Below are 19,057 nucleotides of genomic sequence, written 5' to 3'. Positions count from 1 at the left end.
CATCAGCAAGCAGGCCCTGGACAGGTTACACGGCACGACCAGGAGTGAAATTAATAATCTGCCAGGGGTTGGGAAGGAGATATTTAAATAGCATCACAACATTATGACACAAGTGTACAGAAGACAGACTGAAAATTTAGGCTGGCCATGTCTGCTTGGCAACACCATGCGAGAGAGAGAAGCCACCACTGCCTGAGTGTGGGAAGCCTCATTAAATAAATAGTTCCAGACACTAATTAAGAGTTTACAGCAACAAAAAGATATAGAAAGGTGAGAACTCCTGGAGACTTTGGAAGCCTTGGGCTAAGCTGACTGACACAAGGTTAGCTGTGACAATCTCTCTACAGACATTTATTTCATCAGCATCCTACCTGTAATCCTCAGATAATTATCCCCTGGGTTGCATGTCTGACTGCAAACTTTATAATAAAGGAGAACTACACWTTTTTCCATCTGACACTGTAGTAAAGTGTCCTGTGTCCATTTATTACTGTCTTTGTTCAGCAGATCTTGGATGTGGGCAGCTGAAGGCGGTGTTAGGCTTTTGGTCAAGATAAGCTAACCTAGTAGTACCCCTGCAGAAAAAAAAGGGAGGGGAGAAGAAGAGAAAAGAAAAAAAAAAAAAAAAAGGAAATAGGTCCAGTGTGCCAGACCTACATAATTTCCCAGTTCCAATTAAACTGACTGAAACTGATGGAAGAGAATTGGTATTTCAGAACAAATGGTCCCACTCCTCTGTCTCTATCCATTTCTCCAAACATCTGAAGATCTCTTAATCTTTTTTTCTCTGACTTATTCAGTCCTTATTCAGTGATTCTTTGCACATGATGAAGTGCATTATAATTCAGTTAGCTGTTGCTTTTCATCACGAGGCACCTTATAATGAGCTGGGGAAACAAAGCCTGGTTTACGTGCTAGCTGGCGCGTTCTTTCATCATAGCAGTGACCTCTAGTGTACAGCTGTCGGCATCCAGGCCGAGCATTTGCTGCTTACAGAGCAAGGCAACTTTCTGTCTCAGGGGAAGGAAGGAGCTGCACAAAGTGACCTTTCTGCTTATTTTGGATGCCATTCAAAGAAAAGAGAAAATACGCCTTAAGATTTGGGTAATCGATAAAAGAGCAACAGCAGAGAGTGTTGGATCTGCGAGAGCCCAGCCCTCATGCTCTAAAGCATTTTCATTTTGGCGTGGCTCAGTGAGGAATTTAGCAGCCTATAACCCTGCCTGACTGTTATTTTGTATTTCAACAACCTAGATTACCTGCATATGATTAAATCTTTGTTAGAAAGCTAAATCTCAGGTGCACTTTAGTGCAGGATGTAGCAATCTAGTGTCTAGTAGGTAAAGTCAGCTGGGATTTCTTGAAATGAAATGTGCTAATTACTTGTAAGACGAGTTATGTTTAATTTGTTTAGGTTGTAGAAATCCCAGGGGAATCACTAGGAGACACAGTAATAGTCTTTCCCTAGCACCGAGTTCTGTCTTTGATGATGGCCAAGGCTGGACATTTCACCAGTGATATTCCTTTAGGAACGGCATGTGTTTCACAGTGCGGCATTTCTTCTCGCCATTCCCATTGTCTGTCCTACCCAGTGGGTTATCGGTGTTGAGATGTAGGATGACTCGGGGGAGATAAGGGAGGTGGCTCTGAGGTGCCCACCACCTCTGCCCTGTGAGCAGCCCTGCAGGGTGCTTGGAGAGGAGGTTGATGGTGGCTCAGTGATTGCCACCAGGGATGTCACCAGGCCTCTGGCTGATCCCGGAGAGGCTCTGGGATGTGGGGGCTGTGGCCACAGGGGTGGCATGCAGCCACGAGACTCTCCCGTCCACAGAGACCGCCTGGGGTTTGCCCACACTGGAGTGGATCCCATCATCTGAGGGCTGATGTTAGGTGGTATCTTCTGGTGGTACGTCAGCATGGTACACCTCCAGTCTCCTACAGCTAGATTTTCCTGACTGTGTTTTCATATGCAGGTACTAATTGCTAGTACTAATTTAGCTGTAAGCACATGAAAGAGCATGTCAGGAAAACATCTCTTCCTAAAAGCACATGACTGTGTTTCTGTTGGTCCATCCTGATACRTACTTCTGCTCAGTAATTACTGATCTTAACATAACTAATAAACAGAAACCATAAACCAGGTAAATGAGAAGTTGAATGGKAGCTGGTACATCTATGTATTGGTGTAAATAAGGCAACACCACCTGCAAATTGCTTTCTAGATGGTGAAATTGCAGAAATTCATGGAAAAGGGGGTCAAGAGTGACAGGAAAGTGAAGAAAACACAACTCAATATCGTTGGCTTCCTGCTGCAAAGCATCTAGTATTACTGCTGAAGTGTTCCAAAAATAGACAAGCTTCCTCATTAGCCTTATGAGCATTTAAATAGGAGCGGGATCATTACCCARATTATATCCCTTAAAAGGGACTTGCACACTGGGGTAAACTTAAAAAAGAACATTTGTGCAAAAAGCAATTTTCTTCGCCTGCAATCTTCTGCATTCCCCTAACTCTCATTGGAATAAAAACCTTCCTCCTTCTCTAGCCTGATTCTCTTTTTTCCTTAATCCAGCTGTGAAATTGTAGAGCTCGGTGGTTGTGACAATAGTTCGCTACCATAGAAACAGTTGTGTCGTCATAAATTTAGGCGGGTGATACGACCTCCCCAGCTGCGGGAACGAGTAGAAAAGGAAGCGAGGCCAGAAACAAGTCCTTGTTTAAGCAGAAATGTCTATTTTATATCCTTTCGCACGGCACACTCAGCAGCCCTTTAGTAAGGGGACCTTTGATGCAGAGCGTGTACCTAACTACGTACCGCTTTCTTACGCCGTTTGAGCTGCTTTGAACGTCGCCTTTGAAGGTGAGCTCCCGCCTCGTCTCGAACGCTCTGAATTCCCAGCATCCGAGCGCAGCAGCGCGACGATCTCCGTGCCCTCGGACCCTCGGCCTTCTGTGCAGTCTACTGCGTCCTCCGGTTTTGCTTGTTTTTTTCTCTTTCTTTTCTTTTTTTCCTGAAATAACCGAACAAAAATTCAAAAAGGAAAAGAAAATCCTGTTACCGCGCCGATGCCGGAGCGAATCTGTTGGTACCGTGGGACATCCCCTGCCGTCAGGCCGCACGCGCAGTCCCCTCCTCGCCTTGCCGTGCGTGCGGGGCCTCTCGTGCGCCGGCACAGCGAGACGTTTCCGAAGCCGTGCGCGCGCCGGCGTGWGCAGGTGGGGGTCCCTTGGCGTGCTGCTTTCCCCCCGCTCGGGTGCTGAGCGCCGCAGGGGTGGGGTACGCGGCAGGCCTGCGAGGGGGGCCGAAGGGAAGCAGCCGTGCGAAGYGCTTCGGGTTGAGGAGCAAGAGTGCCGGTGCGGTGCAGCGCTGCAGTATCGTTTGCTCCCGACAAAAACGAAAGCTCTGRCTAGGGGTGTTGTCAAGGTGCCATCGGGAGAGCTTGAACTGAGAAACACCGGCTAGTCTAAAGCCATCAAATYGCGTAGCCCCCAATCTGGAGGCAGGCAACAACCTGCCGCCATCTCCGGGGCCCTGCTTACCCTCGACGATGTTTCTCCTGAGCGCGCGTAGCCACTAAACCCRCACGTAAATTCTTGTAAATTCAGATACGGGTGTCAGCGGAGGCGGGAGCTGCCGGCGCAGCGAGGGGCTGCCCTGGGCAGGCTGCTGCRGCGACGCCTCGTCAACCCGCCGGCTGATTAACGGTTCCTACAAAACGCAGGCTGGCGCGGGGGGCGGCGAGGGCCGCCATCGCTCGCGCTCCAGCTCCTCGGGGTCGGCCGGATTTGTAGGCTGGTYGCATACGATTTTCCAGTGAGCGTGCAAGGGCGGTGGTGCGCTGCAGGTAGGAAACGGTGGGAGGATTTGGCTCACCYGAAAGCGTTTCTGGAGGGGAAGGGAGAAGATGGAGACATGCTGTAGAACTTCGTCATCTAAAATTGGATTTTCCCTTAGGTCTATCTGAAAATAAATTAGCTAATAATATACTCAATTAATTTTGCYAAATTCCAGCAATTCTTTTAATTAGGAGGGAAGAGCTTAATCTCACAGAAAACAGACAATTTCCAGAGGCTGGCACAAGAGGATGCCACAGGAGTACGTCCCTATGAAATGCTGCAAGACGAGGGATGCACAGACTTGCACAGAAAATATAATTACATGCAAGCAGCAAAGACAGCGGTACTATGTGAGATATTTAACCTTGAGAAAGCAGCGTGTGGGTATTGCGGCRCTTTTCGTGTTTCTTGTGAAGGAGATCGCCAAGCCAAATTACTGTGATAAAATCAGATTTTCATGTGCTTGACAAGGCTAGGCATATTAATAGGCATGCTGGTGAGTGGAAGAGAAACTGCTGCTCTCATGGTCGTGTTCTTGAAAAGCGTATTTGTGCATAGCTAAGCAAATGCAGTAAGAAGTTCATTTATTAACGTGGGAGGGAGCAGGAGGGCAGAGTCCCAGGGTGAACGTCGTGGCTTTACAGAAGTCATGGGAAGATGGCACCAGTTTGTCTGGCTGCACAAGTATTTAGCGGGCAACTGCTTGTGACAGGAGACACCGATTTGATATTTACTCCTCTCCATGTTATTCAAAAATCTGTATTAGGGAATATATTGAAGACAAGAGTCGAATTTTCCCGGTTGAATCCAACTAGATAGACAGAAAGCTGCTTCCTTCTGAATGCTCYTTGACATAGTCAGAGTCTGAAGCGCTTTATATACTAAGTACTCTAAGTACTTCCAGTACCAAGCTCATCTCTCTCCAAAAAAATAAAAATATAAAAAGAAAAAAGGGAAGTTTTGAATTTTTTCAGGAGTTTTTATAAGAACTGGGAAAAATAATAAAAATGTTCACAGTTGTTTTATGATGCTTTTCAAAATGGCTTTATTAGTTTTGAGGCTTGTGCCGCGACTGCTGAGCGCTTCGGTTTGCCAGGACTGAGTGGTGCCCGTGAGGGTGCAGCTCCTCGCCCCCGTGCACCACTCTGGGACCACTCCTCCCAGCGGGGACATGTTTCCAAGGCTGAAATCCTGCTCCAAAGAACCAGAGCCCAAAGGCCCAAACCTGGAGCCGATGCTCTGGAGTGAATTTTGTCCAGTTTTTCAACAGAAAGACTAAAACTAGGCTGCTGGCTTTCTACTGAAGCGTCAAGGAAAGCAGTCGTTTTTCCCCGGCTCATGTTCCCTGCAGYGTTTCTGGGGATGGTGTGATCCCTGAAGTGCAGAGGGGCTCCCAGAGCCTCGCTGGGGTAGGGGGCCACTTCCCAGGCCCCCCTCCATGGCCACATCACTTCCTTCCCAGACGCAGTGCCCCAAATTCCTGCGGGAACAGCCAGGAGAAACATCRGAGCTGTCCGAAGGCAAGGAGAAGGCTCCTGCCCCTGAGGTGTAGGCAAGGGTGAGCCAAGGTTGGAGAGAGGGAAGTTGCAGGGAAGAAATGCTGTCCTCCCTTTATCCACATCAGAAATGGTGAAGGTCTCAGTGAACAACTGCTACTGCATTTTTTGGCTTTTGGGGATTCTTCTAGAAGTCTTTGTCCRGAGACAGATGATGTGGAATTAAACTTGAGCATCTGGGCAAGTCTTGGACAAGTCCAGCTGCTGCCCGGGGCAGAGGTGGAGGAGAGCACTGTTGGCTGTGTGTCACCCATAGGGACAATGCTGTCAGCTACAGAGATCTGGTAAACTCAGACTTTATCTTAACCACCAAATTTGAAAATAYACTAGATAAAATACCTTGTATATGTGGGCCGTTCAGGATTTATGAAATCTGATACAAGAATCAGGGCTGAGGGAGAAAAGACAGAAAACATAATTAGTTTTTTTTTTCAATAAAAGCTAATTYTTCCAATGTATGTTATCATACCTATACCACAAACTATCTCCTAACACACAACAGCTCTTGCAGTAGCTTTTTTTTTCCTTTTGAAACCACAGTGGTAGTGTCAATAGAAAAACCTCTACAGCTTCAGTGGCACATTACAGCTGAAACTAAATTAAATGCATTTCTATTCTTAGCAAAATTAGCACACCGTTGACTACATCTTTTCCCAGACTGCCACTGGTCAGATGAACAGCTCATTTCATTAACCTATTTCCACTATGAAAATTACCCATTAATTGTTAATATTTCTTGTCTCCTAACACATTGGATCTTCTCCCTTCTTTCCTTACTCAGCTCCTGAACATCTCTCTGGTGCAAATACTGCAAAAGCCTCTTTCCTGCCTGCCTTGGGCAGAACACAGCAAYCTGCTAAATCAACAGAAGTATGTGCTTTTCTCCTATGAATTCCCCCAAAGAGAAACCCTCGGCTGCTGTGCTTCCAGCTGGAGATATCTGAAGCCAAGAATTGCTTTACATCGGGGCCAGAAGGCCACTTGCCTTGATCAGTGGTGCTTCTGAATGTCTCCTGCAGGCAGACCAGGTTCCTCGGACTGTTTTCTGGCTGGTCAAGCTCTCAGCATGACAGCACCAAGGTTTCCAGCATGAGACAGGTCAGAGCCATGGCACGTACTTGTTATGAATGGCAATATYGTGTGCTGATGTTTCCAGTTGACCATTGGCGTTGATTTTTATGGTGGATACCACCGTCTGCGGCAGGTCACAGGAAAGGAGTAGGTGGGAGCTCAAGGCTTTAGCTAACCCTTGGTCTGCCAAGGGCAGGARTTGGGCTCTGTTTGCTCCCTCTTACTTATGTTTGGCTTTCTTCTGAAACTCAGAATAGCAACCACAAAAATACAGCAGTAAGTGGGGAGCTTGCCAGCCATAGCACTGCCCGCAGGACAAACAATTAGGCCTCAAACCACAACGAARAAATGTCCTTTCATGTGTTTTAACCACTGAGTCCCTGTGGCCCTGGGGTGGGCTGAGGCAGGCAGCGTTTGCCCGGTGCACCCGTTGTGCCTCCTCATCTCCTACCCACCAGCACTTGTTTTGCAAGCGAGAAGCRGCGCTGCGCAGGATGGCCTTGTCGCTAGAAAAGTCTCCCCTGTAAGAGTCCCCCCYTTCGTGACCCAAATTCTCTCCCCATTAGGCGACACCGGCACAGTTGCTGCTATAAAAAGCAGGCTGAAATCCACTTAAACCTTCAGTGGCTGCTTCTCAGAGCCGTAGCCACCCAAGAATACTGCAGTAAAGCCACCTGCCCATTCGCTGTGCTTTTTCTCCTGGTTGTCAGCAAAATCTCTGCTCTGTTTGGCATTTCCAAAATGGCATTAGCTATCCAAGAGGCGCGGAGTGTTGGGCGTGCTGGGCTGGACACTGGATGTGGGGCAGTGACTCTCCTGCCAGGTATCACACCTTCTGTGGAAACAGCAATTTCTGCAATGCAAAAGGTCTCGGCAGGACACAAAGGGGATGGCAAAACATACCTCTTCRTCAGTTCAGCCCAGTTTCCCTCTCCAACCCCCCAGCGAAGCAGGCAACACTTCCTAGTGCTGCTGCCCACACTTCAGCCAGACAAAACAACCAGCCTGAGGAATATGGGCTTTCAGAGTGTCCTGACAGCCTGGCCAAGCCTGGCAGCCTGCGACACGAGAGGAAAAGAACTGACTTTTTCTTTCCTCCTCCAGTTTCAGGGAAGACCCGTTTACTTGGAAAATGGCAACAAAGTGATCTGGAAAACTCCCAGTCTGGGAAGCAGTGACGTGCTCCTTTGCAAGCGCTGCCGCTGGCTGTGGCCAGCCTGCGCTGGGGCTGCTTGGGGTGACGATGGGGACAGACACAGCACTGCAGGGCACTTCTGCTCTGGGCTCCTAGGAAACAGCTTGCTCTAGCTTCCTCTGGGGGCACAGATGTTGAGTTTGTGGAAAGCCTGTAGAAGCTTTTGTTATGTTACTGTTTCTGCAATAAATGCTGTGTTGGTTTGACCCCTTAAGCGATGATTGTCCGAGTCCCTGGCAGTGAGTTTCCCTGATGCAAGTACACAGGCTGCTAACAGCACTCTTTCATTGATGGCTTCAAATTTACTGACGTGTCTCAAGTAAAACGAGGGGAGAAGAAACAACAACAACAAAGAAAACATGACTCAGACACACTCCTCTTCCTTCCTTTTTCCTCTTAAGGAAAGAGAACTTTTCTTAGAGGAAAAAACACAGCACCTGGAAAAAAGCTGYGGCTTACGTGGTCTCCCGTTGTGTTGTGCAGCTGATGTGCACAAGCTGGGAGCAAGGAGTCGCTCAGGGGAATCAGCAGTTTGCAGGGCCTCGAGCCAGAGGGGGCCCCTTGCACAAGGTAGGGCTCTTCCCTGGGGTTTGTCTGCACAGGCGCTCRCTCCATCAAAGAGCAAGCATGACTTAAAACACAAGACAAAGATAAAAGGGCTATATGAAGAAATACCAGCCATAAAAAAATGAGAAGCCAAATATCATAAAAGGAGATGTGACGGATCGCATGGTGTGTGAAAGAGGAGACGGATGGGAGAATTCCTTGTGGCCTGTGCATAAATGCCTGGGACACATTCAAATAGAAGTTAGTATGTCAATAGTGGAAAGGAACAATATAGTCAAGTGTTTGGAAATTCAGATTAGGAACAAGGCAGGCCAGGGATATGTGTTGGAATTGCATACCCAAGGGAAGAGAATTCCTCAAATACAGACTGGATACTTTGCAGACAAAAGTGATGTAGGTCAACAAGAAACTTCTGTGCTAAGGATAAATCTCAGGATTTATCTGATTCAAATTAAAGATCAGAGTGAGGTTGGATGTTAGGATGTAGGATTCTCTCAGATTTTGAATTTGCTTCAGGGTATGAATCAGAAGGCATTCCCTTGCCCTTTCCCTCAGTTCATCGCTGCACAGCTGGACATGTATGATATGGGCAATGCGATGAGGCTGGGGATGTCTACATCTCTCCCAATCGTCAGTTCTTGATGAGACTCAATTAGTCCGAGTGTTTAAGAACAATTCCTATCTTCCTCTCTCATAGGGACAAAAGTTACAGGTCATAAATAGCTTTTGATGCCACTGAATGCCTCAGCTTCATATCTGTCTAATCAAGATTCATTTCCTCTGCCATTTTTAGTACTTTTCTCCAGTTTCTGTGCTTGTTAGGTCAGGCTCCAGCCCTGGAAATACCTTGGCACAAACACATTAAAGAGCCCCTCTGCACAACTGGTCTGTRCAGACAAAAACATGTCCTGGTTCTTTGAAAAACTGGGGCCAGAGGTCCTGGAAGGCAGAAGCTCTCAGCTTTCTTTTTTAATTTCAGCTTTCTTTTTAATTTCAGCCAAACATTAGGCACCCATATGGCACGAGGAAAACACTAACTGGCATTCCATGTTGTTTATTTTCCTACATTTTGTGTATTTTTCTAAAYGTTACAGAGCTGTATTGATATTCAGGAGAAGTGCAACAAAAGCTATTTATTATCCGAGCACAATAATTTTGCCTATCACAAGGAAAGCAATGAAAGAGAATACAACCAGGTAATTTGATAGTAGTAATTGCTAGCATCACAGCCATCTGCAGAAGGCTAAGAGAACTGCACCATCGCGGCTGCTAGAACTACTCCAGCCATCAGTGAYAACTGAGCAGTGTCCTGGGGCCTTGCTCGGATTTCACGCCAGGCGTAAATGGGTCTCTGCTCCCAATAGGCCTCTTATGCCATGTGCTTACTCCTTTTCTGTTGTGGCGAGGGATTTTAGGTCTCAGGTTGATGCTCTAAGAGAGTGGGGCAAGCCACACTTTTAAAAATATAGRTTGTTTTAAAGAAGTATCCATTAGATGCTCCAAATTGTTTGTCACCTCTGAAAATGCAAGTGAAGATCTCCTGATGTGCTTAGCTCTGTGCTGCCATGGCAACTCTGTCTGCAGGACCCCAGCTAGATATTTTAAAGGTATATTTGGTACTTCCATGAGACCTACAGAGAACTGACAGTCAGGTAGACACATGTTCAGTGTGCACCTGAGGGCAGAAGTTGTCAATTGCCAGATTACTACAAAACTAGCTGAATAAAGTGATTTTTAATATCAGCATTTTTTCCCGATTTAATGCACAGTAAGGGATAGACTCTACTCTAGACCCTGTTAGGAGGTGGTACAGGGAAACACCATTAGGCATGTTTTACACCTAGAGGCTGTCTCTGTTCTGGTAACAAAACAGACCAGAGRCTATGCCCTGGCCCTGAGGCCAACTTGCACCGCATGGTTCATACCTGTACAGCTCAATTCACTTATGCTCCAAAACTGGATCCTACCTACTGGGAGGGGTCCCTGACCTGTGCTATCTCCTGAACTGGGGCTGGGGCTGTCTGCAAGAGCGTGAGCAGCAGGAGGTCCGTCCATCACCGGGAAGAGGTCCGGATTTGTCAGATGCTTTGAACAGTCACCTGGAGACCCTGTGGGTTATGCATGGAGCTCAGGCATTAGGATCCATACACTAAGTGGGATAGTGTGACTACACAGCCTGTACTGGCATGTCTTTGTGTCCCTGCCTCGAGCCCCCTCCACGGCTGGGCTAAGTCCATGCCACACATATCTATGTATAAACAATATAAATGCTAAGTGAGCCTTCATTGAGATTTTCACTGACAACTGATCTTTACCCCTCTGTACCAGCGTAGATACATCCTCTGGGATTTGCATGCTAGTTTTTCAAAGACAGCGCTTTTCCCCATGGCAAAGGGTTGGAGTGGATGTTCTGAGGTTCTCTTAATTTCACCTTCGTGCTATTTTGCTACTGTTATCTCAGGCTAGGCATCAGACAACATTACTCATCCRTGCAGGTTTGCCCAGGCTCTCTCCCAGCACACTACGACCTTGGTTTGAATCACATACATGACTCAGGAAAAGATTTTTGCTTGGGTCCTTATTTGTGTCAGCTGCAGCTGGGGCAGAAACAAGGTTCTCTGAGACATTTTGAAAGAGTTCTTTATGTCTSTTGTTGTAGGGAAAGAATTTTTGGGGGGTGGAAAATCTCTCAAGTGCAGACTAGATATGGGCTTTTCCTGTCATTTGTGATATAGTACAGAAAACACATGGCATTATCTTTAGTGGCTTCCTTCAGTTGCCTGCTGGCTTTTGCAGAGGAAGTTTGCCCATGTTTTGATGTCTCAGTAAGAGTTACAGCATGAAACTGGACAAGAATATGCAGAAGAGTCAAAGTTCCCTGCTGTGAATAAATCAACTTTTCTAAAAAAAAAAAAAAAAAAAAAAAAAAAAAAAGACTCCTAGTTAAAAAAAAAAACATTTCTTAAAAAAAAAAAAAAAAAAAAAAAAAAGACTCCTAGTTCCACCAGAGTATTTGAGGGAGTGTCTTCTTCTGTTGTCTGCAGCTGCAATAACGTCTTGAATAAGCAGTTTCTAAAACCTGCTTTTTGTATTTTCATAAGAAAAAAGAACCAGCTGCAAGCTTAACTAAACTTACCTGGCAGTCATGGCAGTAACCACCTGGGGCAAAATGAGTAATGTGAACGCAATCATAATTGTCAGAGGTTTGAATCAGAGTGATGATAATTCACCCATACTTCTGAGGCTAGAACTGTTTCCTCCCTCCACATGCTCCATGTTTAGAGGCTCTCTGATAAGTCCCCTTTTTGTTTTGGAGCCCTGTTCATGCTAAGGAAGGAGTTGGTAGAGGCTGTTTTACTGAGCACAGCTGCTGTGTGAAGGTTTGCTGAGCAGCTGCAGCTGATTTCTCCTGTAATGAGACACAGAGCCCTCAGATTGCCCTGCATACAGGACAAGGAACCAAAAGCACTTTTAAAGGCCGTCCAGACCACGCACTACCCTGATCGCATGTGCTGACCCTGTGCTAGGCTGTACTTTGCCTACAACGCTCRTGTGATGCTGACTCCAGAATCCGAGAATCGCAGAGAGCAAGATCAGAAGGGACTATCCAATTGTCTAAGCACATCTAAGTGTCCAGTTTTGCATTGCAGCCAGTCAGACAAGCTTTTGGGCTTTGTGTTCTGCTAAAGCAGTTGTACTAGAAAGATGCCTAGACATGAAAGGTGCGCCTCTCCAACCAGTGTCATCCTGAGCTCCCGTTCTGGTCATTAGAGAGAAAACAGCACTTYTGGGATGCAATTCACCTCCTCCTAAGGACAAGTGTTCATCTGACCAAATGAACTTCACCTTTAAAGTGCTTAATGCTCTCCAGAGATGGCAGCAGTCACAAGCTCTCATGTATCCTGTAGACACAGAAGGACATCAATGTGAATCTCACCCAAAAAAGGCAGTGATCCATCATTTCCCTTAATATATCGTATTATAATTCATCCTCTATTAAAGATTTTTGTCTAATTAGAATTTATCTGACTTGAGATATCAATCGCTGGGTCTTCTTATCTTTGTTAGGTTAAAAGATCATTTGGTATCTTGTTCTTTGCCACCAATGCGAATCCCTCTGTAACCCAGACAAATATACACGAAAAATGATTTCTTTGTCTTGGATGAAAAAGAACCCAATCTTTTCCCTTGAAAAGAATAAACTTTCCCCTTATTTGAGAAAATACCCACAGAACTGGGATGCTGCCATGACTGAATCTAGTTTTTCCCTGTGGAGAGAAGGATGCAGAAACATGGTATCTGGATGGGGCCCTATATTAACTAGACTCCAGAGGAAATGTGAGGGTCACTGCCAGTTTAGGAACTCCTTTAGAAAAGCAAAAGAATATTTGTCTGAAATCAGAGACCAAGCAACTGCTATCATTTTTTTTCTTATATTAAACAACAGTTTAATTTAAAAAAATTCCAACAGATGGCAGGACTGTATCTAATACAAGACAGAGCACTATAACGAATTTAAGGTGGTCTGTAAGAGACTGAAGAAATAGGACTTCGTGTCCTTTTTGATGATACACAAGAAAACCCTCTTTCTTGCTTTTAATTTCATGGGAAAAGTTTTTTTTTTTCTTTTTTTTTTTCCTAATTTCTGGTTAACTTAGCAGTATCAGACCAGACCTGCTTTATCCAAAGGCCTCCTGGCTATCTGTGCAGGGTTATTATGTGTCTTCTCACATAACCGAAGGGGCAGAAGTTGCACCTTTAACATGGCCATCTTTCCTCTTAAGTGCTGGCCAGCTGTGGAGGTGTTAGGTGTAGAGCCTTGGCTCCTCAGCCCAGGCATGCCGGCGGCTGCCGGCAGCCCTGCAGYGATCCAGACCCGTGAGTTGGTGCCAGGCTGCTCCCTTCCCTGCCTCTGCCTAGGGCTGGCCCTGAGGCAGCAAAAGTAAATGGTAGAGAAAGAGGGAAAGGAGGAAGCAGAGAGGAATTTGGAGCTGCTGCAATGGGTCATGCAAATCCTAAACAATGAGCGTCCGCCAGGCGCTGAAATTACTGAAGGAGCTGCCGGCTTTCAGCCTCCAGCTTCGGCAGAAGCAGGGACAGGGCTGGAAGGGCACCCGCAGCATGCTAGGCCCACTACCGGCCCTGTGAAGACTCTGACTGCAAGACCTTCCACATTTCGTTTTCTTTCCTCTTTCCCTTTTGAATTCCTCTATTTTCACTTTTCTGCCACTGCTTCATCCCATCAGCGGTCAATGAATGCCATGGCTCCCACAGCACATGGAGGCAGAATTATTACATAGCGAGTCAACAAACAAAAGCAAAAACAAAAACAAAAAAGTGAGGCATCATCCTTGAGGCCCAAATTTTGCAGAAAAAAATAGGGAGACTTTTGTACTTACCGGTARTTTGTTACCAGTTGTTACCAGAAATTGCAAATGAAATAATTGTTTCTGCAAAATATGAGTGAGTCTTTGATCTGACAGATATTATTCACATGTTTGTTTGAGACCTTCTGCGGGTCTTTCCAGATCTGAGTTCACTGAGCCTGGCATAGTCATTCAGTTAGAAGACTTTTGCCTTCACTGGTTCCTGTGGTTTTTCTTCCCCTCCACCCACATGACAAATGAGTTTTGGGTAACCTACCAGCTGATCCCTGTATGCCATCTCTCCTCATTACTTCAGTGCAGTGGAGATGGACACATTATTTGGAATGAAGCTTTGGGATGAAGTAAATGGACACAGCTGTGCAACAGAGGTGGTTATTTTTTTATTTCCCCTGATGATTTACAAGGAATTCTGCTGTAAACATTAAAAAGAAAGGGAGTAACTATGTAACTAAATTGCTGGGATGGTCAGCCTACCGCAAGAACTCTGCGAAATTTTCTCGCAAGCCAGACAAGCTTGCAAAATCTCTGGAGAGTTTAATGTGATGTGGGGTTTTGCTTGGAAATTTTGTAGATTTTGATGCTTTTCTCAGGAATCTGAAAAAGAAACCGAATGGGGCTGCTTAAACTGAGTTTCCCATGRATTTGTGCACTTTCTCATACAGATGCTGAGGTAAGATCCTTAAGTAGAAAAATAAAGTAGAAAAATAAAGAAATTTCACACTATTCTCCATATGTTTATAGATAGGAGATAGAGAATTTTTCTCTTGCATACTTCCTCACTTTTTAAGCCTAAGAGACACCTAAGGACTGGGGCAGGAACTCTTTCATGCTTTCTCTGATATTCTCTCTTACAAGAGCCTGTGGAAGGCTGTGACTACTTTTGTGCGCCTTTGACCTTCCCCAGCTCTTGTGCACCCACCCAGCATTTGCTGTTAGGGCCTTCTACCAGCAGTTTCCTAGCTGCTCCTATTTTTAATGAAGACTTTCAAAGAAGGAGCAAGTCCTACCAGTCCTGAAATGAGGAGCGGTTTCCTCACACCAGACTGTACCAGCTGGAAGGAGAGGAGGTCTGGAGCAGCCTCCTTTCCCCTTGCCAGACTGCTCTCATGCCCCAAGCCTCAGGACACTTGCCGTGAGAAACATACACCAGGCCCAGCCCGTGTCCTGTGGGTTAATAGGCATCCTTGGGTCCATAGAGAACATCATATACATTCCCTCTAGACCAAAGAACTGAGCTTGTCTTTCAAATGACCTTGTGCCAAAATAAATCTGGAGATAGCAGTGGGAACATATCAACATATAGGCAGGACATTTTAAAAAAGTTAATAAAGTACATAGTGCAAAATAAAAAAAAATCCCCAACTGATGGTTTGGGAAAAAAATACAACTCTTTTTCTGTGTCTCTCCCATGCCCTCCCCTCAAGGAAAGTTTGGGTAAGACCTTGGCTGGGATCTTATTTTCATTTCCATCGAGAATGTTTTTTAGCTGGCACACAAACTACATGTGTAAACAGCACAGGAGTTTGGGAAGCTGCTCTATGATTTCCTCTCATAATTAACAATGGAAACCTTTTGAGAATCATACGAGCCTCTGTGGAAGTTCACATGTCTCCTGAAACGCAGGAGTAGCCGCCATGCTCAAATATTTATCTTGATGATGCTTCTCCACTGAGAAGCAGCTGTCTGCATGCTCTGCAAAGCACGCAGGTCCAGCCTCATTAACCAGCGGCTGGGGGAGAGAGGTAGCCGAGGCTGGAACTGGCAGGTTCACTGCTCTACAGAGCCTGACTACGATGAGAAAAGATGCTTTGCATATATTATTTTGGCTGATCTGAGTTTATTCTGTCACAGTAAATTCAGCATCAAATTAAAATGAGAAAGAAGAACAACTGCAGTGTGTACAGAAATGCCCAATTTTAGCATTTAATAGGTTAATTCTGCCTAGTAGTGCTTTTCTGTCTTGCTTGGTGGGTCCTCAGTTTGTCTTAATTTCTATCATTGCTTCCGCCTTCRTTGTTCCTGGGCTGTACTTTATAGTCTGTCTGTCTGGATTTGTTGTACAGAGTCTGCCCCACAAAGCTGGGCAGAGAGCATGTATGCTATTTTAAAAAGATCTGCCACCAGGAAAAATGAAAGTTGAGCCTGTTTTTTGCTGACAAACATTCAACTTCAACAAATTTAAGACTTTCTTTTTGCATGCTGCTGATGGTCATGGAAAGAAAAGAAACATTTCCAGGATATGTCCTTGGGATATATGCATTTTATGGCATCTTTTCTGAGTCTAAGGCTCATTAGAAGACGATAGGATAGAGACACCTACTTGCCTATGTCAGTTTTGAAAAACTTGGATTTAGACATGTTAAATCTGTGCCTAAATATCTTCATAAACTGGGTAGCTTGTTATGGTTCTGAAAAGATTTGTAAATTAGTTTGGATGTAGACAACAACGGAAAATGAAACAGATGCACGCTGTGGGGGACATATTATAGCTATCCTTTGTATGTTGTATTTTGTTTTTCTGATAGTGATCTTATGGACTTGCTCAAGCACTTGGACATGGCTTGTTTCATGGACAGGGAGACGATTTTCACCACCAATGAAATGGATGCTGTATGTAGGATCACTGAATATACAACCAATTTACATTTCCTCTCAGGGTAGTATTATAATGGCACCAAATAACAGAGCAGGTTTAGTTCAGGAAATGAGTGATGCTTTATGTAATCAAATCTGCAGGAGAGATTTGGCAAGAGGGATGCATACAGACTAATTGGACATAGCATTAATAATATTAATTTTTAAGTTGTGTGGGATCACTAAAGATCTACAGGAGAGCAGAAGGACATATAGTGTTTACTTATTTAAACCAGAGCCAGTACTACTAGAAACACTGACTCTGCTACTATGCCAAAGCATTGGTGCATTATTCATGCAGAGGAGTCAGTAATGCTGTCTGTGTGAATCTATGGCTCCATATCAAACACATTCAGGGTTCAACTTTGCAGGTGCTGCAAGCTTCAGAGGGCTAAGTTTAATTAATGTGTTTGTTAATGAGAGGCAATGAAGGCATATTATTCCTTTCRAGAGCTGAATCCCAGTAGTTACCGCACCTTGGATATCAGCTGAAACTGGAGGTTCAAAGCCACTKATTTACAACTTGTCTTGCTCATCAGAATCTTGCAAGTTTATCTSTCTTTTCTATACCACTGTTAGGCAACTACTTACTTTCTTTTTTAATCACACTATCCAATCCCCTGCAAACACATAGTTCACAATACTACTTACTCCCTGAGATTTTTARAACTATTGCTCAGTCAAGGCATCTTTTCAACACACCACCTGGGTTGAAATAGACTGCAACATCAAAGCTTATCATGTGTAAATCTTTGACAATAGCTTTTGGTCATAAATGCAAATGTTATGTGAAAAAAAAAWTTAGCAACTTTGTTTCTGCTTTACAATTAATTTCCTAACACCTGTCTGCTGAAGTACAGGCTAACTAAGGATTTGAAAGCTGTGTATAGAATGACTGCACTCTGCATTACCTGTGTTTCAGTTTTTTAAAGCTATCTTGAGACAACCTAAAGCTTTTATGTCATTAAAAATAAATTGCAATATATTTTAGATAAAGGTCTGTCTGAGTAAGTCTAAGTTTTCACTCAGGACAAATACACTGATCTAAACCAACAATTCATTTCACTAATGTTGACTGCAGTCAGGCACAAGGGCTGTGCCACTGCTCATCATGTTAGCATCTGCATAGACCACTAATGATGTGAGAGTCTTTATACTGGTTGTCTGAATTACATGGAAGAATGCAGGCCCTGTTTTCTATGGTGATGTTGGTGTTGTCACAGGGGTAGTGAGAAGGTAAAGCACAAAACTAAAAGGTGGAAAGAACAGAACTGTAGAAAGGAATGAATCCTGAGGAGATAACCCCCCCCCATATTCTGAAGCACCAGGCACAAACAAATAGGTAGATCTCTAAAACAGAAGGTGAAGCAGCCTGGAATGAGAGACAGACCACTGCAGAAGAGAGAAGATGGGGATACCAAGGCAGGAGGTGACAGGGAGATTGCTTATGGCTGAGAAGATTGATCTCTGCAACCTAGTCACCCATTCTCTACTAATGGGCAACTAATGAGGTCAATTAATAGGTCACCTTCTTATCAATACTGAAAGCAAAACCTTCCTCCCTTTTCATGTATGTGTAGCCAGGGAAAGAAATATATAGCTGTTAGAGAGAAATGAGTAAACATCTACTTTCACTAAGATTACATGAATGTGCTCTACAGTGAGAGAGTGCAGAGAGGGCATGTTCCTGCTGCAGCCACTGCAGAGAAGAGCTGATGTCCCCAGATGTGTACTCTAGTGTGTTCAYGTACACAAGAATGGAAGCCAGGGTGCTATGCCTTCCAGTGCTGCACTACAGAGCAGCTCCAGCTTCAACAGACCAGCAAGGGCTGGCCTGGGGGAGACACAACAGCTCAAATCAGGTGCAACACGTGGGTCTTCATGACTTTAAAGAAGCCTAGAAACCACAGGGAAAAGATGTGCTTCCTCAACTTCTGTACAAGTCAAAAAAAGTGCTGTATCACTGGTCACCTGTCCCAGGCCCACCGAGTGGTAGCTAAGAATTTCTGAACAGGACTATGGCTTGAGCCAGATTTTTGCACTGATCTTCAGGTGAAAGTTACAGACAGGCCGGAAGACTTTTTTTTTTTTTTTTTCCTTATTGTTTTGTCTATCTTTTATTGAAGAATGAAGTATTGCTTACCCTGTCTGCCAAGGGAGACTTGCTCCTAGCAGCAAGCCCTTCCTGGACTGAAGCACGCTGGTTACTCCGCACACGTGGGTAYCAATCTAGCCACTTAAAATCACATTTTAATGTGTTTATAGTGCCAGAAAGTCTTCTTCAGGGAGGAATCTTTCTCCCACCATTCCCCATCCCAATATTTTCTATCCGCTACTGCTTATTTTTAATTATACTCATTAAGCAAAAGATGAATCTCAAACCCCAGATTCAAAGTTTCACCCTCTCATCCTGAGGATGACATGCTCTCCAGGTGAACTGCAACACAAACACCACAAAAAAACAAATGAATAATTCTACAGCAAAGTCCCTCTCCAGTTTCCCATGACTTAGGACCATTACCCACAGCAGACCACTCTTTGCCAGTTCACACAGAACATTCCCAGCCCTTCACTGGCCAAATGAGTTTTATTCTGGGGTGCAAAAATSAGCAACATCTTTCAGATGAATGTTGTGTGCTCCCCTGAAGTTCTAGAAGAGAAGGGGTTTTGAATGTCTTCTTCCTTTTCCCTTCCTCACTTCTACCAGGTGAGAGAGTATTGGATCTACAGAAGAAAGAGCTGTACCTGAGATCTTCTTACACAGCCCACATGGCTCATTATTATCACTCTAACAGGTTGTCCAGAAAGGT

Source organism: Rhea americana, unplaced genomic scaffold (genome assembly GCF_003343005.1).
Source record: "Rhea americana isolate MKP2758 unplaced genomic scaffold, rheAme1 scaffold_243, whole genome shotgun sequence".
NCBI lineage: Eukaryota > Metazoa > Chordata > Aves > Rheiformes > Rheidae > Rhea > Rhea americana.
This window is presented reverse-complemented; position numbering follows the sequence as displayed.